This window comes from Pongo abelii, chromosome 21 (genome assembly GCF_028885655.2).
Source record: "Pongo abelii isolate AG06213 chromosome 21, NHGRI_mPonAbe1-v2.0_pri, whole genome shotgun sequence".
Taxonomy (NCBI): domain Eukaryota; kingdom Metazoa; phylum Chordata; class Mammalia; order Primates; family Hominidae; genus Pongo; species Pongo abelii.
Window position 1 is genome coordinate 17313280 of NC_072006.2, and position 21405 is coordinate 17334684.

At 44.0% G+C, this 21405-nt stretch overlaps 1 long non-coding RNA gene across 1 annotated transcript; it reads right to left on the minus strand.

The window, feature by feature from the left end:
• Positions 1–1190: 1190 nt before the first annotated feature.
• LOC103888763 (uncharacterized) lies at positions 1191–21148 on the minus strand. Its single transcript, XR_653143.1, has 3 exons — positions 20977–21148; positions 2869–3087; positions 1191–1457 (listed from the first exon to the last, which is right to left on the minus strand). It is a non-coding gene; the product is annotated as an uncharacterized LOC103888763 (long non-coding RNA).
• Positions 21149–21405: the final 257 nt, after the last annotated feature.

Sequence of the window (21405 nt, forward strand, 5' to 3'; positions counted from 1 at the left end):
TGAACGTGGAGGTGTGCGCAGCGGAGTCAGAGAGGCTAGATCCCCAGCATTTCCCACGGGGTCCCACCTAGCGCGTGGATGGGAACAACTTCATCACTCCACCGAGGGCAGGGAAAGAGGAGTACGCATTGTAGCTCAAAGAATGAGCAGTTTTTCAAAGCTTTCTCCGCAGGCCAGGGCAGACACACACGCACACACACACACACACACCCCACCCCCAAAACTCAAAAGAAAGTTATGGTTGACCTAGTCTGTGCGTGTGTTGTATGAGAGTGTTTGTGAGCTTATGTGGGTGCCCACTTCCCTTTCTATTTTGCTCCAGGTTGAAAATTTGATCCCAGAAATTATTCCAGGAACAGAAGGAGCGAGCTGGAGGGCCGCAGGAGGGGGGGGGGGGGGCGCTACCCTTCCAAGGAGCGGACTTTGCAAGCCCCCACCTCCACCCCAGCACTATTGGTGGCCGGGGTCAGGGACACCAGAGAGCGCTCGGCGGGGGCTTCCACAGTGACAGGGCGCCCCCTGTCGGCCGCCAGGCCCGTGGGACCGACCCGAGTCCTCATTTACCCCCGCGATCCCAACCCCGCACCTCCGGCACCCGAGCACCTTCTCCCCCGCTCTCTCAGTCGCTCCGAAAACGCCTTCGGGGGGACTCGGCCTTTTTGGAGCCCCAACCCCTAAGTTCTGCGCGAACCCAAACCGGCCTCCTGCACCCTGGCGAGGTTCTGGGAGGTCCGGTAGGGTAGGGCTAGGTGACGCCGCCTAGAGTCTCGGAGCAGCCGCTCTCGCACCTTCCCGGCACGCCCGCCCCATGGGAATGCGAGCGGGGTCTACGGTTAGCTTTAGGTAGCTGGGAGCGGGACACCAACGGGCTGCGAAGGAAGCAGGGAGGTTCAGACAGCCTGGGGTTCGCGTTCCCTTCCAACTCAGCGGTCTTTGGAGCTCCTCCTTCCCGGAGCTCCGATTTCTAAAGGGTTATCCAGAGTTCTGGCTCAGTCTTGAATGCTGAAGATTGCTCCCGGAGTTTCTCTCCAGGAAAAAGTTCGCGGGGAACTCGGGCTGCAGATGTTTCTCCCGATCCCTCTTTAGTCTACCCTCATGCAGGGCCGCGACCTACAAAGCCCTTCCCTTTCCATTTTGTTAGGTCACCGCCGGCTTCTATAATAAAGCTGCTTTATAACTGAGGACTGTGCTTGGGGTTAGCATGCTATTTTTATTTTGGATGTTGCCTCAATGGCAAAGTCGTAAGACTCGAGTTCAAATCCAGACCTCCTCTGGTCTCCCTGGGAAGAAAATACCCAGGCCATCCAGGTCTTCCAGGCCTTCATCTTGTTGGAACAATCCTGCGTTCCCCTAGCAAAAGTCCTCCCTAGTGCTCTCTTTGTCACATGAAACTAATAAGTGCAGAAGGGGCGTCACTGAACAGAACTCAATTTTCCTAAGTGAGAACCATGAAATACCTAAGGAGAAAAACAATAAAAGTCTCATTAATACTCCAGTTCCTAAAACCTTTCAGAGAATAAATACCCAGGCAAGGCCTTGCTCAAAGTTCCCCAACGTGTTTAGGGCAACATAAGGCAGATATATAGGCAAGATGAAGGCAGAGGGGATGGAAGAGTGACAACACAGTCTTGGGAAAATATGCATTTTTACTTTCTTATAAACTTTTTAATTGGTAAAAAAGCAGACGTCCAAACACCCCTTATTCATTCTCTGGATGAATCTCAAGTCTCAATGAAGAAAAGGCGTATCATGTGTCAAAAATTATAATCAACATTTCACTTTCTTTGGGTGGGTTGTTATTTCTGAAATGTACTGAAAAATCAGCCAGGCGCGGTGGCTCATGCTTGTAATCCCAGCACTTTGGGAGGCCGGGGTGGGCGGATCACCTTAGGTCAGGAGTTCAAGACCAGCCTGACCAACATGGTGAAAACCCGTCTTTATTAAAAATACAAAATTAACAGGATGTGGTGGCCCATGCCTGTAATCCCAGCTACTTCGGGGACTGAGGCAGGAGAATCGCTTGAACCCGGGAGGCAGAGGTTGCAGTAAGCTGAGATCACACCATTGCACTCCAGCCTGGGCAACAAGAGCAAACCTCCATCTCAAAAAAAAAAAAAAAAAAAAAAAAATTAGACCATCAAAATTTGTCTACTTGGCACTGAGCACGCCTTCAAACACTTATGTTGGCTTTCAAAGTTCTTGGATGGTCAAAAGACCAGTTGTTTACGGAGAGGGCAATTGAAAAGGTCATTAGCTAAGAACACCTTATCAGAGGGTATTTATGTAAAAGAATAAAAAAAATTCAGCATGTTACAGCCTTCAGCAAAAGCTCAGGAAAATGCTGATAAATGGGGAGGCAAGGTGCAACATTTTAAGTTTAATACTCTGTGCGCCTGTGTGCAATTTATCTCTCCACCGCAAGATCCACAGGAAAAGATGAAACATACATTTTTAAAATGAGAAAATAAAATGAATTAAATAAATACAATGTTAGTAACCTTGATTATGTTCAGGTGGTAGAATTATATCCTCAATCTATGTTTTTAGAAGTATAGGTTGCATCATTTTATATCGTTACTTTATTATTACATTCTCTTTTACTATTTTATGGTGAAATATGTAATAAGGATATTGGATCTGATGTTAAGGAAACTTTGGCAAAATAACTTGTGCAAATATTCATTCAGTTCTCATCCTTGAAAGGAGATCAGAGAAGCCACCATACAAACTGACGACAGGTTGGTTTGAGTTCTGAAAAACAAGCCATTATTATTTTGTCTTACTGGTATCAGGAGATGAACTGTGATCTTCCCTGAATTGAGAGAGGAAGAGAAGAAATATTCATGTCAACCACAGGTATTGACTTACCAGGGTGGTTTCTGCATATTGTTTAGGGGAAGGAGACAGACTCTGTCCTCTGGGTGGGGTCGTTTAAGATGGATCTGGCACACAGATCTCTTGCTTTATGCATGTAGAATTTGATCATTGTGCCGAAGGTTGGGTTTCAGTTATGGATTGTCCATCTTTTATGGGATTTCTCAGTGGATGGATTGAGCAGTTGCGGATTCCGCTCCCATCTGTGTAGGTCTGTGAAGAAAGCCAGTGCTCTGCCCATTCTGGGCCAGGGTTTGACAAATATTTCTGGTATATATTTGACACCCTGTTCATCATTCTTGTGTTTTTAGCACATTTCTGGTATGTGAGACTATTATAGCAGGTAATTAAAATAATTGGAAGAGATAAAAATAAAAAATGACAACTTTTAGTAGCAATAACATGCCAACGTGAGTGTGAATAAACTTCTCTTTGAGGGATGCTTAAATTAGATGCATCTGCATTTGTGGCCCTGGGAGCTATTTCATACATTTGGATGTTATTCTTGGGAGAAATCTCAGTTATTCCTGCCAAACAGGCAAGCAGTAAGCTTTATGAAGGACAAGAGTCATGAGGCGTCAGTCACAGACTACCTGGAGAATCCAACCCCAGGCATTCTTTCTTAGGATACCATTAGGCCTATGAGCTGCTGATTACTTAGTTGGATAAACAAATGCACCTTCAACAAGTATGAAACAATGAAGCATATGAGAGACATGGAGATCAGAAAGAAGCCACTAAGTCCTGGGTTTCCTGGCTGATGCTTAGGAAGCAGTTGTTTGCTTCTCGTTTCCATCTCAAATGGTACACAGGCTCTGAATCAACAAAAAGAGCTATATATAACTTGCTCTAATATTAAGCAATGACAAGGATGGGGAGTTTATATGTTTTGGATTCATTCAGCAAATATTTAATGAGCACTTACTATATTCCAGATGGTGGACAAATAGGCAAAGCCATGGGCTTCTAGAAACTAAGTCTGTTTTCCTCTTTTACTTCCACCTTTTCTCCCTTTTTCTGCCACAGGTCCCAGCCTCTTTACTTTTAAGGCTTCTTCCAGTCATGACCCTGGAATTTCCAGGCGCTAAAATCCTATTCCAAAGGGAAAGTTAAACATTTCACCATTCTAAAATAGTCTAGCTGCGGGCAGAGATGGACTAAAACCCAAGGCGAAGAGCCTGGTTTGACCCAGAATCAATAGAAAAAGCAAGGGCTCAGCTGTCAGGTAGACAAGCAGCCCTGCGGTAGCCCAATTCTGTCCTGTCACCATTGGCAATTCCTCTACAATATCAGTTTCCTATCAAAGGGATAACTAGGGGTTTCTGGCTTCCAGGAGAAAGAAAGATGAAGGTGGCCAGAGGTGCTGCTGCACGTGGTGGGTGCTGCTTGGGAGCCTCATCCTGTGTCAAACATAGCTCCTAATGCTTTGTAATACACTCATCTGCATTATTTAGCTCTTTGTTAATTTTACTCCCCAGAGTAATTCCAGAGGAAGGATTGTGGGGTTCTCTGCAAAAAGGAGAGCTTCAGGGAGGGGTACCATATGACAGCAACAGTAACCCACTGGGACTTGGGTGAATGAACTAGGACTGGGACGGCCCCTCACATCCTTAAGTGCATAGGAATCCCTTGGTGATCTTGTTAAAATGCAGATTCTGATTCTGCAGGGAGGGGCTTGAGTTTTGCATTCCTAACAAGCTTCCAAGGGATGCTGATGCTGTCAGTCTTGTCCACTGACCACAGGTGGAATAGCACAGCTTTAAAGACCTGTTTCTCTCATGGATCCTGTAGTCTGTCCCTAGCTGGGTGGTGATATATGACTTGATAAAATGAGAAGTACAGGTTCCTTTTCAGCTTCTGCAGGTTCCCTAGTGCATCTACGTCCTTCCCTTCTCAGCTGCTCTGAGCCACACCGACTCTTCTCGCAGCCACAGTTCATGGCCCCCAGCCCACAGAAGTCAGAACTTGTCTGTGCAGCCCAAGCAATGTAGTGGTCCTCCCGCAAAGCAGAGCTGCCCACCCCCCATGCCCCCTATGGTGCATTGTTAGCTCATCCCACACTCCCCCTCCTATGCTGTGTTTTCCGGAGACAGGGACCTCCCTGGTTGACTGGGTAGGAAAGGGGACCTGTGGCAATGATCAGTTCGCAATGTGGAAACGTCATTTTAAAAGTATATATACATATATATAAAAGCCAGACTGAGTAGTGTCAGCTGCAACCTCACTGCATCAGCAAACACTCACCAAGACTCTTTTAAATTTTCTCCTTAAGGAAGAGGCCCCAGAGAACACAGACTGATCGTGTCCAGTTGCCCACCTCTGGGGCTGGGCTGGCCCTGAAGGCTATGCAGGGCTTCCCACTCAAAAGAAAAAAGGGATAGGACTGACCTCTCCCAAGCATCCCCTGAACCTCTTCCTTGATCCCAATATGCATTTTAGAAACAAAATAGAAAGATCAAAAAGAAGGGAAAGTGAGGAAGAAATTCCTGCTTATTGAGTTTCAAATGAGATTTTCATGGTCCTCCTGGAAAAGACCTGAGTCTCTTGTGATGGCAACTGGAAATAGAAATTTTCCTCCACAAAATTTGGACTGACATTGAGTTGGCATTGCCTACCCATGCATGAGAAAATAACATTATTAGGAAAAATTAAAACTGAACCCATAGACTTCACAATTAACCCCTTTGTTAAGAAATACAACTGTTCTCCTTAGTGCACCACACAATTTTTTCCCAACATATATAACAGAAAATGCTCAGAAACTAAAATTTGTGTCTCAAAGGTGAGAAGAATTTTTCAAATTGGGCCATTTCCTTAATGCTTATTTAATTTGCAATATACATTCATAATTAGAGATAAGATAATTTTTCCCTTTGGGGAAATTGAAATGAAGCATTCATTCTGGAAAGGCTCCTTTCTTTCACATATGAACTGCTAAAAGAAAGGGAAAATATTTCTTTCTGCGGGCAAATTAAAAAAATTCCTACCATATTTATAAAGGCACATAAATAATCAATGTAGAAACACTAAAAAATTTAGACCAAGAATTAATCAATGTGTGCTTTTAAGGCAATGTGGATTGGGGATAATAAAACTGGTGAAAAATTATACTAAGCTGCTTTGAGATTCCTGGATGGAACCAGATATAACAGGCAAACTTATTTTTCAGTTGTCCCCTTCACACCTGGCTACTAAATCACCCCATAGGTTGCCTCTGTTAGTCTAGAAGGTTGGAATATGTGATGCTGCCTGGGAATGAATTATACTATGTTATATGAAAAATTATGATGTAAGTGACACATAATATTCTCCGGAGGAGTCTACATGAATAAGTCTATACCTTTCAAAAGATTAGGAGTTTAGATGTGCTGTTTAAGTGTGAAATCTGGCAAATTCATTCTCCTAATTCTTCAAAATAAACTGCTAAGTAGATGCTAATGTTGAGAAACATGGGTCAGAGTCCCTTGGGGTGGGAGCTCTGATCTGACACTCACTATCCCCATTCTCATAGTTAAGTAGAAAGTGAAAAGAGACTGTTTTATCTCTACTCGCCTGTTTTCTTTCATTCTTTTCTCCCTCTTAACATATTAAATTTAGAAATACAGAATTCTTTCTTCATGTACATTACCCAAGAGTTTCCTCTACCTACCCTCCTCCAAATGACTGAGCTCTCAAAGACTAGAGATAAGTCAGGGCAGAGGCTAATATTTTCTTCAGACTTGATGATTCATGCAAGCCTTTTACATAAGGTAGCTCACTTTGTTTTTGGGAAAACTGGGGTGAGAGACATTGATGGCTCACCCAACCCTTCTGATCACAGTCTAGGCCCTCTGACCCAAATCTTGACCTGTTTTCATTTTATAATTTTCTTTGTTTCCCAAAAGGCATTCCTTTAGTGAGATGGAGAAGTTATCAGAAACCTGGGAGAAAAGAAAATACTCAGAGGTAAAGTTTCCAGGTTATTGGAATAGTGTGCATTTGTACATGTGTGTATGCGTATATGTGTATGTATTTAATGTGTGTGTGTGTGTGCAGTTTATCTACAGTATACCCAAGATCTTATTGCTAGTGAAATATAGTTAAATAAACAATAACCCAACTTTATTACATAGTATCATCTAGCTATTATAAGCAGTGATATCTCTATGAAATAATATAAAAAGTATGATGATTTTATAATGAAGAGCTAAATAGTTGCAGCATATGAGTAATTTAAGTTTTATAAAAATAAACTCTGATTCTGTCACTGCATGGAAAAGGGTTGAAGTTTACACACCAAACTATTAATAATGATAGGCCTAGAGCTTGGGACTTAGGAGGATTGTGAGAGGATTTCCACATTTTACTTTATATCTTCCTTACATTGTACAATAATCTCTTTTGCTTTTGTCATAAAATAATTCTAAACAAACACTGATAAGTGCGGTCTTGGCCACCAGCTAGCTGACATGCTGCACATAAATATTTCTGGTTCTTATTAATCAAAACAGACGCTTTTCTGCATCGTCTTTTAGAGAAAATGACCAGCCCCCCCCCACCGCTGCAGGAAAATAGTTCCTATTTATAAGAGGAGAAATTAAATTCGGAACACCCACAGGCCAGGAGAAGTTAGGTAGGAAAAAGAAACCACTAAGACTTAATAAATCTGACTTAATTTAAAAAAAAAAGTGGTTGTCACGGGGCAGACCTAAAGAACCAGCTAGTACTTAAATTGCTGCGGCTCTTAATTGCTTATGGTCCTCAGGAAGTGAAAGGATTGAAATGCAGGCTCTATGTGGCTTCACTTAATTAATATTTATGACTTCAGAAGAAAATTAAATAAGGCAAATGGTGTAATTTTAAACAGCCTGTGGTCATGGTTAGCAGGACTCACAACAAATTCAGAAGCTAGAAATGCAAGCACACTTTGGGCATGCGTGGTTTCAGTTTTCATTTTTTATGCCTGGTGATGCCTCCAATACCAACATCTTGGAAAGTTATGGTGACTGTTTTCACTTATTATGCTTTGCATGTTTCTTTGTCTTTGTGATTGGTTGTCTGAAGGAAGAGTTTCTTTTTCTGGGGGTGGAGAGATAGTGGGATGCACAAAGATGTTAGCTTTGGAAGCATCTGTAATTTCTCAGTGGATGTTTTTAGGATGTATATCTGCCATTTACTGACTTTTTTGCCTGGTTTGATGATTTGAGTTTTTCCATTTTGAGAGCAGAGAGTTGATGAGATAGCATCAGTTCCTGTAATGAGGAATCTGGACTACAAGTCTGTGTGATAATCAATGTTTATTGAATGGATGGATGTGTAGATGTGTGAGTGGATGGATGGGTGGATGGGAGAATAGAGCACAGATTCTATGTTACTTGTATTTAAAAACCCAGTTTACTTGTGAGCACTGGTTTTGAAGAGATAGAATTAGATAATAACAAATCCTAGACGGAAGCTTTTCAGACTTCCATTCATGACCCATTAATGTGTGTGACAGCAATTTACTTCATTACAAGTACTGGAAAAGAAAATAATGGAATAGAAGTTCTCAATGCATCTCACATAGTAAACAGAGTCTTGGAAAACATCTGTTTCTGTTATAAATGTGTGTGTATCTGCATCAGGATGGAAAATGCATTCCTTACTGTGGGTTCTCATCTAGAAAGCCTGAGCGACCGTATACACTGGGAGCTGAGGGCCCATTAGCTCTTCTTGCAAGGAAGCTTCAGTTTTCTCATCTGGAAAAGGGGGATAATAGCAGAAGCCACCTCTTCAGACTAGGTAAGGATGATATGAGTGGAGGCTCATAGTGATGGCTTAGCCCAGGGTCTGGCATATTGAGAACATTTAATTAATGTTTTTTTTTTTTTTTCTCTCCTGTATCCTCTGCAGCTTCTCAGCATTACAGCTGAGAAAGTTCTCAACATTTTACACAGAGAGATGCATTATACTATGTTTTATAATTTGTCATCTCAACTCTTACTTAAAACAACCCTCTTAAAAAAATAAACACATTTGCTCAAAATGACACCACACATTTGAAAAGATTATTTCTCATCTCTATACATGATATAGTAGCTGTGCTGAGCTCTGGGCCAAAGACTACTCCAGAATTAGAAAACATGTTTTACCCACTTGTGACTCTCCCTAGCCAACAGCCAGACCTTGTCTTCAATTCCATGGCTTTCCCTTCGTTTGAAGGTTAAAGTCAGCATTTCATTTTTACTGCTGTTAATAACTCCCAACATTTCCATGTTTCCATTTTTTTCTAAAGTCTTTACTACATGCTAACACTGCCTCCATTTTTTCTCTGCCCTCTTCCTGAGGTCGCTTGGTCCTAGAAGCCTCAGCTTCCAAATGTTTTTGCAACCTCCAGATTACCCTCCCCGGTAACATGCTGTTCACCATTCCACTTTCTGATTTCCTTTTCTGTTCCTTTAGTAGTCTCTGCACTTCCCCTCCTCTCCCATCTGTAAAGCCATCTTTCTTCCAAGTGATGTTCTCCAGGTGACCTGAATCTGGCAGAAGCCTCCTCCATCCATCTTTCTAGAAGGACCCTCAGTTGCCAGAGCCAGTCTGACACCCTCTTCCATACCAGCTGCTTCAGACCAGCCCGGGGGGGCCTGCTCTGAGGGTGGAACCATTGTCAAGTTTCACCCATCAGCTAAAAAAATGCCACTTGGATTCATTGCAGGTAACCAAGAAAGTCATACTCTTTAAGCTCACCAACATAGTTACATAGTTCATAAAAAATATTGCTCCCTTTTCCAAGGGACTTTCTTAGTTGATGAGTGGGAGCAGAGGTCCCCATGATCAGCAGCTAGTTTGCTCATTGCTGGGAAACATAGAAGACAGGTTGGTCACTGGACTGGGGATGCAGAGCCCAGTGCTGGAGTGCACAGGGGTAGGTGTTGAGAAGGAGAATGTGCTTCTTAACTTTCCAAAGCACTACTCAGTATTTTCTTTTCCTTAAATAGTACTTTAGCTCACTTATCAGATTTCAACTTACTTTTACACACAAAAGTATGACTTGGGGTCTTCCCAGGTTCACACGTATAGAATGACCTCTTCTTTTTAGCTGCAGTGCAGTGTGTATATTCCATAGTTCTTTAGTCAGTATATTACTATTGGTGTCTCAGGTGAGTTCCCCAGAAGCAGAGCCTGAGGAGAGGACTCCTGTGCATGAGAATTACCAAGTCAGTGTGCTTCCCAGAGAGGTCTATAAGGGAGTGGGGAAGGCAGGGAAGCCCAGTGTGCACCATTTCAGGCTATGCCCGGCAGAGAGGAGCTTCAGATTGGTCCTGAAGGGGACTCAGGTGTGTGAGTGAGGCTCAGCGCTGCACCCATCATGGGTTTAAGGGCCCTCCTGGGGGCAGGGGTCTCACACATCCCAGGCACGTGAAGCTGTCTATGGGAGTATACCAGGTGGCTCTGGGCACCCAAGAGCAGTCTATGATGAAGAGCTTGCAGGTGCAGAAGCTTGCTGAAAGCCCCACAGCAGATGGCCCTCTCCTTTTTAATTGCAGCCACAGTTGTGACAGGGGTGTGACCTAATGTTGGGCCTTAGCTCTTATTTAAAGGTGCATTTGTTTGTTTCCCAGAGAAGCTCAGCCAATATTCATTTGACAAACACCAAATCCCTAGTATGTCCCATAAGCTCACATCACAGCTCATGGGGCAGCATGAATGTCCTCCAGGAGTTCACACAGCTGGGAGTAAACCAGAAATAGGTATGAACACAACAAAATTCATTACTGCAGCAGCAGGACTATGCACCCCTGAGATAACAGCAATTCACTCTTCCTTGACTGGAAGGCAGGGGTGCTTCTTGCCTGAGGGGCTGATATTTAAGCCAAACACTGGAAGAAAAGAAAGTATGCCAGGCTGAAAGTGACACAGGGCTCCTGGAGTTGGGGTGGGGGTGGGCAATGCCAGCACAAAGACAGGGGAGCAACTGGGCAGCAGGTTTTAGGGCAGGAGCTTCCTGGGAAGGGCAGCGAGAAGAGCTCGGAGACAAGAGAGAATTGGTCTGAGGAGCTTTCAGGCTAGGGAGTTTGGCCTCTTCTCTTGGGAATGGAGAGTCACAGAGTGTTCTGAGCAGGGGAGAAAAGCCCAGGATGGGTTTGCAACAGCTCCTCTCTCAGTAAGGTGGAGGGAAGTGAGATTGGAACCAGGATCACTACTCACTGGACACTGAGGTGTCACTGGGCTTGGTGGTCTGCTGCTTGGAGTACAGACCACAAGCTGCCTTCAGCTGTCAGCCCTTTCAGGGGTCAACTCAACTGCAGAGAGCATTTCCCTTGAGGTCATGGTCTTTTCTAGAGTGGCCTAAATCCAGTACTGTTGGATGAGAGTCTACAAGGGCCTGGCCATCTCAGCCAAACTCAGATAACTCTGAGAACTATACCAGCTCTGGGGCTCACCATATGGTTGGCCAAGGCTTCTTTGGGGACCGGATTCTCCCTCTGCTCACTCCTGCCTTCTTTCCATCTCCCCAACCCCTGCCAATTGACCCCACTGACTGTAAACACACCACATGCTAAACTCCAATTGACAGGCTGCCTTTTTGGAGCCCAGCTGAGACAACCACTCAGGAGGCTGTAGCACTAACCCCGATAGAGAGGATGCGTGTGGGAACATCCCCTCCAGTTTCCACAGTCAGTGGAGACAGCTCAGTTCTGGGGGAGAGATCTACCTCTCTGGTAGATCAGGCCTCTGATGGTGTCTCCATAAAACTCCAAACCCACACAGACAGGAAAGTGTCAGGTAAAATGAAATCATAAAACCTGGGCTCAAAAGTTCTGTGTCTTAGTTTTGGCTCTCCCAGAAATCTACTCTGATGCAAAGATCTGAGTGCAAGCAGGATATTTGGCCAGGAAATGCTGGTAGGGGAGTGAGGAGGCGAGAGAGGAAAGGGAAGGCAGCCAGGCAGGGGCCTGCCATCAGGCAGGTTACTACTGTGGGCACTGGTGCTTAACTCTGCTGGGACCTCTGGGAGCCAGACTAGAACATATGCCTCAGAGTTGTCCCTCGCAAGCGTAGGGTAGCTGAGGTATTTATGCACCAATTCCTGTCAGTCACTGACTGACAGTGGCTGCTCAGGTGTCTTAATTCTCCAGGTACTTCCAGTCCTTTGTGGGTAGGATAGAGTTCTGCTGCTAGAAATTACCCTGAAGCAGAAAGGTGCACATGGTGGCAGGTGGAAGTTAGGCATGTGGGATATACTCGGGGCTTGGATATTATCCAAGTTTTAGTGTCTCCATTTCCTAATGGCAAGAGCTTAGAGGCCTCATCCATGCAGAGCTTCAGCTCTTTAGTCATCAAACAAGGATAATGATACATGAGTTTTAATTGTTGTGAGGTTTAAATGTGAATAATATCTTTAAGAATGGCTGAAGGGACAGACCAGTAGACATATAATATTAATCACATTTCCTGAACTCCCAAACTGCATTCTCAAGTGTGGAGAGGCCATGAGTCCCCTTCAACTCATTTAAGATGGAATCAACTTGGCTGGGTGCGGTGGCTCACGTCTGTAATCCCAGCACTTTGGGAGGCTGAGGTGGGTGGATCATGAGGTCAGGAGATCGAGACCATTCTGGCTAACACGGAGAAACCCCATCTCTACTAAAAATACAAAAAATTAGCCAGTCATGGTGGCAGGCGACTGTAGTCCCAGCTGCTTGGAAGGCTGAGGCAGGAGAATGGCAAGAACCTGGGAGGCAGAGCTTGCAGTGACCTGAGATCACACCACTGCACTCCAGCCTGGGCGACAGAGTGAGACTCCGTCTAAAAAAAAAAAAAAAAAAGATAGAATCAACTTTTCAAACTTGAATCTTCAGTCATGGGTGGTGAGTCACCTGCATTCACCAAAAGTGATATTCTGCCAACGACCTCTGGGCCTATTCAATGAGGTATTGGAAAGATATCTCAGCATTCAGAAATGTTACCGCCCCATTTTTTAGGGATAGCATTTAGGAACAGTGAGGTCAGTGTCACCTGGAGGGTCAGCAGCTGAATGCAGAATGGAGAACCCTTCTTCCTCCCTCAAGATGCTCATTGAGCCCAAGGCTTCTTTTTTTTTTTTGAGGTGGAGTTTTTCTCTGTCGCCTAGGCTGGAGTGCAGTGGCACGATCTCAGCTCACTGCAACCTCCACCTCTCAGGTTCAAATGATTCTCCTGCCTCAGCCTCTTGAGTAGCTGGGATTATAGGTGTGCCACAATGTCTGGTTATTTATTTATTTATTTATTTATTATTATTATTTTTTGAGACAGAGTTTCGCTCTTGTTGCCCAGGCTGGAGTACAATAGCGCAATCTTGGCTCACCACAACCTCCACCTCCTGGGTTCAAGGCATTCTTCTGTTCTTCTGCCTCAGCCTCCTGAGTAGCTGGGATTACAGACATGTGCCACCACGCTCGGCTAACTTTTTTTTTGTATTTTTAGTAGAGACAGTGTTTCTCCGTGTTGGTAAGGCTGATCTCGAACTCCCAACCTCAGGTGATCTGCCCACCTTGGCCTCCCAAAGTGCTGGGATTACAGGCATGAGCCATCACACCTGGCCCCTAATTTTTGTATTTCTAGTAGAGATGGAGTTTCACTCACCATGTTGGCCAGGATGGTCTCGAACTTTTGACCTCAGGTGATCTGCCTGCCTTGGCATCCCAAAGTGCTGGGATTATAGGCATGAGCCATTGTGCTCGGCCAAGACTTTTTTAAATTAAATTAAATTTTATTATTATTATCATTACTTGAAGGAGGCATATGGAAATGCCCAATTTGAACAGAAACTTTCTAGAACTATACATTTCCAATGCTCAGTGGTGAAAGAGTCAGCTAGAGTATTGAGTAATGGTGAACTGTGTTCCCTATTAAATAGAAGGTAAATGATTTCCCTGCTTTGAGTTTCCTGGTGTGGTGATTCACTTGCAGTGAATAGAGACTCCTGATAAGATACTACCATCACGGAAAATCTTCAAGGAAAGGCTAGATATCTAGCTCTTCCCTGAACACCAGAAGCAAGAAAAGGGACTATACCTGGGGGGCTCAAATAGACTACAGAGGAAAGCACTTATAATTTGACCAGAAGCACTTTTGTGCAAAATACCAGGAATGTGATAATTCCCACCATGTGTGAGAAGAGTCCTCCAGTTTTCAGGGCCATTGCTACAAAGTACTGGTGGAATTTCTCCTGTCCTTGTAAGAACTCTCACTCCTGAGTCTCAGATTTACTTTTAACCGAGAGCCTTTGATTTGATCCCCATGAGGCTAATGGGACCTTAAATCCATCACAAGACTCTTTGGAATTTATCTGGAGATTCCACCCTCTCTGTATTTTTAATCATAGTCTCAATGGCCTTTTCTATAATAGAGTTTTATGTTCTAGTCGTTAATCATTTTAATTTTAAAAATAGATAACATTTGAAATACTACTTCCCCTTTCCTAAGCTTCTTTCAGACAGCACTGAGTAAGTAAAGCCTTAACTATGCCCTCTGGTTGAAAAAAAAAAACCCACACATAAACTTGTTATGCTTCAGACTTTATGATCTGAGCATAAAAAGAGCTGAGCCTTTGATTCATATTCTATTCCATCACGAGTACAGCGGTACTGAAGGGATTTGCATGTTTAAAGGAGTGTTCAGAACAACCCATATAATGAATTCTCAAGGGTCTTCGCAGAGGAATTGCTATTCATCTCCACCATTGATGTCTGTGGCGGGGTCTGTGTTCTCTGGGGATGTTGAGGGGATGCCAGTGCTCAGCAGCAGCCAGTCATAAGGCATCTAGGTAGAGGCCTCCATCTTGCTTGGACTTGGGAGTGTAGAGAGGGTAGGTTGAGTGGCTTGCAGGCTGCACCAGCTGGTGGACAGGTGGAGTGTGCAGGTGTTGAGAGATAGGTGGTGAGGTTGGTTCCTTCCCTTAAACAATTTATTATGGAGCACCCCCTTTCCTAGGAGTCCAAAACCCAGAGGGATCCAATTTCCTGCTTTTAAGTTGGCAATTGCATGGATCACCACATTTTCTTGTGAGAAAAAATGTGAAGGCAACTGGCCTGGGAAGGAAACCTTTGGCCAGGTTGGCAGGAAATTCTACATTACAATGTTCTAAGGTCTGTCTTTATTAAAACTGCAGCATATCCCAAGTACCTGGAAGGGTTATGGTTGGGTTTACTTAAAATTTGACAAGAAAAGGTGAAGGCACACCAGTCCTGCACATTGAAAGCACTGTTTCTCAAAGGGTTGTGTGAGAAGGAGCTGGGACTGGGCTGGGAAAAAACTCAGCTTTGCTTTAGCTTGGTCTTACTCATCAACACCACCTTTTCCTTGCAACTGTGTCAACACAGTGGGCAGGACCTTCTCTGTTAGTCACTACCTTTGATGTCTGGGGAGCTCTGCTTCCCTATCTCCAAGGGTCTCTTATCAGCCCCCTGCCAGGCATTCTTTTTCCTCAGGGTTCTGTTAGTAATTGCTCCTCCCTGAGACTTCTCATCCAGCCTAACAGGTGGTCTAAACCAATGGTATTCACTGGTTGAAGAGAGAAATTGATGGATGGCAGTGGGAAAGAACATGACCTTTAGACTCAAGACCTTGATTTGAGTCTGATTCTGTCACTTATGAGCTGAGTAGCATTGGGCAGGTACTTAACCTCCCTAGGCATCAGTTTCCTCATCTTCCTCAAACAAGATCATGCTTTCTCCTTCCTCCAGACATCATGGAGATTAGATCTGCAATGCACATGATGGTGACTCAGAGTGGGCCTGCTGTAGATATTAACCAGTACCCAGAAGACTCAATATGGTTTCTCTGTATGTTGGCTATTGCAGGATGTAGAGTAGCTGGATGGATCTTCACTTGATTTGGAAGTGGTCTGACTTACATCACATGCTGCGTGGTGCCTGAGAAGCTCCCTTAGGGAGGATCATGAAACAGATGTCATCCATGGCAGCTGCAGGCCTTGCCTTTAAACTCCCAAGCACTCACCTGTGCAGCCAGGTGCCTACTCCAGGAGGAGAAAAGGGTGCCAAGGGTGTATTTCTTTTGAGGGTGGTTAATGTTTCCTCCAGTAAAACTGGATCCTTAACTAGTTGTTATATCATCAACGTCATCATTATATGAAGGAAAATCCTAACATTTTAAATTGGTATCTTAGAGGGCAATCATATTCTCCCACAGAAAATCCCGAGTTACACAGAAGACCAATTGTTCTAACTCAAGGCAAGGACTTTTTTTTTTTTTTAAGTGGTTATTTCTAAAGAAAGAGAAACAAGCTTACTCTAGGCATTCTCCTTCTCAACAGCTTGGGGAAGACATTGGACATAGACTCAAATGACCCAGCTTTGCCCCAGCTCTGTCTCTTGGGAGCTGGGTGACTCTGAGTAAATCGGTTAATTTTACTGAGGCTCAGAAGCTTAACCTTTTAAAATAGAGTGAACACATCTGGCTGTCCAGAGACTGTGAATGTGGCATGAGATCAGTGGAGGGTAGGAGCTTTGCCAGGCTTTGGTTGTCCCACAGCTTGGGGTACATGGACATAGGGAAGTGCATGCTGAACAGGTCTCAGAACTCATCTCAAAAACCATAAACCTTTCTGGGCATGGAAAGGGTTTGGTTCTTGCAGAGATACGCATTTGTTGATGATGAATAGGAGAGCAAATTTTTATTATTGAAAATATCAAACCAGTGCCTTTGTCGCCTCATCAGTCATGTTCTCTTTCAACCCATCCACTGTGAAAGTGAAAGGGAATCCATGAGGGACAGGTTGATGAGGAGTTTTTCCTAGATCAGTGCACTAGTGCCCAGGAGCCATCTGGAGGTCTTATTACACATTCTGAATCAGAAGGTCTGGAGTGAGGAGGGGAGAGCTGAGAGTCAGCATTTTTTACAAGCCCCCAGGTGATGCTAATCTCCTATTCCAAGGGCCACTCTTTGAGAGTCTAAGGCTAAGAACAAAATGCCTTTGATCTACTTTGAGGTTTAGTTTTCTCCTTCTTGAGCCCACAACAGAGAAATAATCTTAAAACCAGGTTTTGGGGAAGAAGAAAAAAAAATTTAAACTCCCAAATCCTCCCTTACATATCCAGAATGAGGATTGACAGACTCAGACCCTAGAGGTTTTCCATGAGCCGTGGCAAGGGGAGGTTACAGGAGGCCATGCGAAAGTACTGCAGGCAACAAGAAGCAGATAGGGATATCTTCCTGATTTTTGAGAGGAGGGCCAGAGGAAGAAGGAGAGGAGTAGTTGGGGCCCAGGCTAGCCTTCCTTAGGGCCGATCTCAGGAAGAGGGAGGGTGGGGAAACATCTAGGAGGTATTTTGTGAGACTCGAGAGACACTTGAACACATGCTCCTGTTTCCCTCCCCAGCACGACACCCCCAACATGGCAGCTCTACAACGGCAAGGACGGGCATGGGTTTGGGATGCAGGGTTTTGACACTGTGTGTTGTCTTCTTCACCTCCTCCATGGTGAGGAAGAGAGCCAGGCATTGCTATGGGCGTTGTGGGGGTGAGTGCAATCCCTGAGGGATGAGGCCATCGTGCCTGCTGTGGGTTGGATCTGCAGTCCCCCCAAGGTGAAAGGGAGCCATGTGTGTGGACTCTCCCCGCAACAGTCCTGATCCAGGCCCATGCTCAACAGACACTTTAGCAAAGGGAGCTCACATAGTTGTCCCCAAAGAACCAGGCAGAATCGGCACTCTGCAGTGGCACCAGAGGATATTGTCTGGACCAGAGGAGGGGAGATGCCCTGTACCTGGGAGCCACAAATACAGGAGCTCCGCATAGGGACCAGGCCTCCCCTAACACCTGAAGGGACATAACCATTTCCTGGAGGCACCTTGAAGAGTCACGAGAAGGATAAACAGCTGTAGTGGAAGGTGGCTTTAGAATAGATAGCCTAAGAGGCTGACTGATGCAGCTTACACAGGGGAGGCTGTTTCTCTCCACAAGCCAGCTTGCGCAGCTTCCCCCAGTCATTACAGGGAAAAAAGTGGGAGGAACTTCAAAGCTGAGTCCAATTATAGGAAATAAAGAAATCATTTTTTTCTTGGCACATGGGAACAGTGGTGTGGAATGTCAGTGCTGCTGTAGTACCATTTAATCAATACACAAAACTAAATCTTACCACACTAAAATAAAACTATTTAATTCATATGCTTTATATTATGCATTTTACCTAATAACCATGACAGTAAATGAGATATTTTATCATCTTTTAGAATTGAACATTGTGTTTGTTACACATATTTCCATATATTGTCTAGATTTCTTACTCTTTATTTTGTTATATTCAACCTTGTTAACATTTAGTGTGAAAAATGGCAAATATGTGTTTATGTGTGAATGTGTATATACATTTTTTGTGTGTAATATATATGCTGTTATGTGCTTAGTTGTGTCCACCTAAAATTTATATGTTAAAGTCCTAACCCCCAGTACCCAAGAAGGTGACTGTATTTGGAGATAGATAGGATCTTCAAAGAGGTAACCAAGTTTAAATGAGATCATTTAATGGATGGGGCCTATTTAATATTAGGATGCAGACACACACAGAGAGAAGAACATGTAAGATGTCCATCTGCAAGCCAAGGAGGAGGCTTCAGGAGAAAGCAACCCTGCTCACACCTTGATCACAGACTTGTGGCCTCCAGAATGGTAAGAAAATACATTTCTGTTGTTTAAGCCTCCCAGGCTATGGTACTTTGTTATGGCAGCCCTGGCAATTGAATACAGAGAGTAATATACCTATTAGACATACATGTCAATGTTTCCTTTACAGGAAATGATGAACTCAGCAGTAATTTAATAAGAGATGACTTAGAATTGTAAATTCTTGCTCACTCATATGATGAATATTTATTGAGGAGCTTCTGTGGATGAGCTGTGGCACAAATGATCTGCTCCCCCACATGTACACCTATACATTCACCCAACACATGGTGATTTGGGTTGCTAGATGAGAGGCAAGCAAATTGCTTTTGAGAGGGGAGGCTCAGTGAAGTGGCATTTAAGCTGGGTTTGGATGGGAGAGACAGAAGAACATCCCATTTGGAAGGAATGTATGAGAAATAATACGGAGCAAGAGATGTAGACATGTTCTGGAAATACTGACTGGATAGTAGGGTGAGAATATGGGCAGATCATAAGAGAAGGGTGAGAGATGGTCAGGGAGGTCAGGGACTGGCCAGATTGTGCTGGACCTTGAAAGCCAGGCCCAAAATCCTGGTTTCTTTTTTAACAGGGAATGAGGAGTAACGGAATTTTTCAAAGCTGGGAAGTCACATGATTAAAGTGGTAGATTAACCTGCTAGAAACATCTAGAATGTAGAGCAAGGGTGCACTAGAAATAGGAAAATAGATGGACTTTGCAGTAATCCAGATGCAAGGCAACTGAGAAGAGGGCAGAAACAGCAGGCGTCCAGGAGCCGGAGAAGAGAGGATGCTCGGGACCTGGCAGCTTCCTTTTCATCTCTAGGTAAATTAAATACTTTCTCATAGTTTGGTGCCCTTCATGGTGCTGCTACCTGCCAGGCTTGAGACAGTGAGAAGCTGGAGGTCTCTGCCTTTTCTGTGGCTGCCCAGGACAAACCTCATTGGTTCTGCTGAATGAGCATCATTAGCGTATTTATACTAGAACTCAGTTCCAGATAGCAGCACTTGAGAATCAAGATAAGAGAGTGTTATTGTTAGTGGGAAATCAGTGGGCTGTGGAGGAGCTAGAATAGTGAGTGACAATTGTCTTGCTGGTTACTCTCAGCATTGGCACAAAGGGATGTGGTGTTGGGGTAACTGAATTTGCACTCAAATACTATGTCCTCCCACTAGCTGAAGTTCCACTGCACAGAGATTATGCTTTCGGTCATGTGGCTCTCATGAGGTGAATGCCTTTTATGAGGAATGAGAATTAAGACTCTCTAGGACCGGCTGGGATAAGGCTTTGGACGTGGTGTCTATCTGGTTCTAGCCCTTTGAGATGGAGCCATCTATTCCATATTAGCCTGTTCAAACAGGGCCTCCAGCATGCTGTCTTGGATTTACTCTAAAATTCTAATTTCTTGATGAAGATTTTGGTGGCTACAAATTGCTGCTCTTCCTCTGGGCGCTGGAATGGATGGGTGTCCTGGTTTGGATTTTCTAACTCAGCCCTAAAGAGGAAGAAGATTTCTGCTAAACAAGAAGGCTTTGCCTGGAGTTTCTGGTGCTGGCAATTGTCTTGGGCCCACTCTTGAACTAATAGGTTCAACTTTATCCCCTGGCCACAGGTATAAACTCAAGAGTGAACCCTTTATGCCATGTAAGCCACACAGGCTGCAGGTATTAGGAAAACAGCTGCAGTACTCTCTTCTGAGAAGTCATCTCTGCTCTCCCTTCCTGAAGGTGGTGGAAGAAACTTGTAATCATAAGAGCTGCTGGGATCCATTTGCAGCCCTGCATGGTGCTGACCACACAGAAAGAAGACGAGAAAAACAGAATCCAGAGGCCTTGACGTTCTTACTGGGCCCCAGTATCAAACAAACTCAAAAGCTTCCCTACCTCTGGACTTCCAGTTATGTGATCCCTGAAAGGCATCCACGTGTGGCCTTTCCCAGTAAGGCTTTAGTTAGGTTAGCTAAAATGTTAGCAAAGTCTAATCTTATTGGCAGAAAAAAAATTGCCTTTTACTATGTTTGTACCTTTCAAAGACCTCATAGCTCAGCAGACTTCATAAATGCTGGTGAATTTCTTTCAAACCATTGTCAAATAAAACCTTCCATCTCCAATTAGCATAATGTCTCCATTCTGAAAGTCCAGGAGGCTTCTTTATTTTTTTATTCTAAAAATATCTATACCAGGATTGCAACAATTCTGAGGATTACTAACCAGAAAAACTCCTGAAACTTTTGAGAATGGGATTTGCATTTGCAAAATGATTTGCAACCAGACCTGCCAGGTAGCACTTCACGGAAATCAAAAAATGGGTTTTGAATATCGAGATTATATATTTTTGGCATCCAAATTCATAGTAAAATCACCTTTCTAGCTGTCTGCAGTAGATGTGACTAAACTCTCAGAGTAGCTTCCACAAGTGCTGAATATTTTTAATAAAAGTCGGTGTAGCTGGAAGACAGTCACATTTGATTGACTTACCTTAATTCTCTAAATCAGCTTATTGCCCAAACAGCTCCTCAATTCGGGTGTCCCCATGTTGCGGCCACCTTCTCTAGTTGCCAGAGCCCGCTCCTCCACCCTAAATAACTGCGACTGCGGCAGAGGCATTTGGGTTGGTTTAAGATGGCAGTATATCCCCCTGTTTCTTCATTCAGGATTTCTTTCCTTCAAAGGAGACTTTGTGTTTCGCAAGTTTCCTTCTTCTGCTTGTATGAATCTAAAATGAATCTGAACTAAAAGTACTTGTTGAGTGGTTATGCTCCCAACTGTAATTTGGAGTCTAGGTATGAATATTTTATACTCAAAGAGTCACTGAAGATTTGTAGGAGGCTTTTAAAAATAAAATGAATACACTCATTTTGTTGGCTCAGGTAGACTATAGCTGGGGGAAAACAAAAATACAGGACG